Genomic DNA, 2,007 nt, shown 5'->3' with positions numbered 1-2,007 from the left:
GTTATTGGTTGCCCACCATTTACGAAAGTGCCCACCAAAATACACAGTCCTTGAATTATAACAAAACATATATTAATCGAGAACACATACTGAATTTATTGCTTGCGTCAAAATTTATGAAAACTGACAACTTATAAACATTTGCCCTGTATGGATCAGTCTCTTTGCCTCACATTAATATGTTCAAGCTTGACTCTTGATGACATGTAAGTTTTCTCAAGTTCTTTAATATTTTATACAGCTAATAGTTTTATCAATTTATAAGAGAGCTAGGGTGCTTCGAGTAATATTGTTTAATATATTTTTAGTATAATTAATTACTGCCAAGGACCATACTTGTTTCATTTATCTGGTGTAAAGAGATAGTAAATTAATCATATGAACTGCACTCTGCACAGTATCAATTAAGATAGTGACTGAAGGAAGAAGTTATCACTGTAAAAGCATCCTAGCAGCAAAGAAAAACATGCTGTACCTTCAAATGAATGCATGTTAAAATTCATAAGTTATAATTATTTTAAAGGGGAGATCATGTTGCAGTCTTCAATAATTGTTTTTCGTTCATTGTTTTGAGTAAAGATCAGGCTTTTTATTGGTTCTTTTAATTTGTTTCTTATATTGTCATCGCGGGGCATTTTATAGCTTTAATACTATACTGTAGCGGTTTTGCTCCTTGTTGTAAGCGATACGATGATCTGTATTTGTACACAGTATTCGTCCTTTTTCGTTAATGAATAGTTGTCTCATTGGCAATCATACATCTTCTTATTTTTATAAACTATTTTATCAAATAGAAAATGATGTTCAGATTTTTCATAAAATTCAAAACGGAACGTCGTTATTTATTTCAAACAAATATATACATATAAATCATATCAATATGATGTAATGAGCAAATAAGATCAGATTGTCAATTTTGGTCGATTCCACATACGTTTCACTGTTTTCACATTCGATTTACATGTTTTTTTTTTACAATCTTAATCAATATGACTGACAAAATCTAAAAGTTACGGCTTGATATCACTACTGGGCTGGTTCTTTCATTTCCTTCCACTTGCATTCTAAACATAAGAAATATATTTGAATTAACTTTGTTTCATAAAATGAATGACCAACGCTGATACAAATATTTTGGGTTAGGAATGAAAAAATATTACTTGATAGAAATCAATATATTTCTTATCTGTTGCAACTAGCACTATTTTATCTTCACATTCACATACAACAAATTGCATCAGCGTGTGGTATTTTTTTATTTCTAATTAAATCACACCGTGTATCCCGACCCGGAACAGCAAAGGGATCGGAAGTCCTCCACGGATTTGGGATCGGGATACCCGGTGTGTAAATGGGATCAATGCAATTAAATCGGTGACCACACAGATAGTACATTGTGTAGACTTGATAAACAGTTAAAACATATATAATAGTAATGGTCGGTTCAGGTAGATATCTACAATGCCAGAATTGTCTCCCCATAACTATGTCAATTGAATTTTTACTTGATAACATTTTTGTTCGCTTTGGAGATTCCGTATATCGTTAAGTTATCGGAATTCCAATGGGGACTAACTGTGCACCACTTATTGCGGACCTGTTTTTGTATTGTTATGAGTTACAATTTATGACTAAAATCAGCAAAGACCCATCGAAACAACATCTGATACAAAAATTTAACAATACTTTTAGATATTTGGATGATATATTGGCTCTCAATAATGAAGACTTCAGTATGTATACTAAAGAAATGTATCCTGTTGAACTTACTTTAAATAAAGCTAATACTAACAATGACCACTGTCCTTTCCTCGATCTTGATATCTATATCATTAACGGGAAGCTTTATTACAAAAATTTATGATAAAAGAGATGATTTTTCATTTCCTATCGTTAATTATCCATTTTTAGATGGTGACGTTCCCTTGTCACCACCTTATGGTGTTTATATATCTCAACTTGTACGATTCGCTCGTGTATGTAACAACGTATTAGATTTTAGCGAGA

This window comes from Mytilus californianus, unplaced genomic scaffold (assembly GCF_021869535.1).
Source record: "Mytilus californianus isolate M0D057914Y unplaced genomic scaffold, xbMytCali1.0.p SCAF_11, whole genome shotgun sequence".
NCBI lineage: Eukaryota > Metazoa > Mollusca > Bivalvia > Mytilida > Mytilidae > Mytilus > Mytilus californianus.
Note: the sequence above shows the minus strand (reverse complement) of the source record.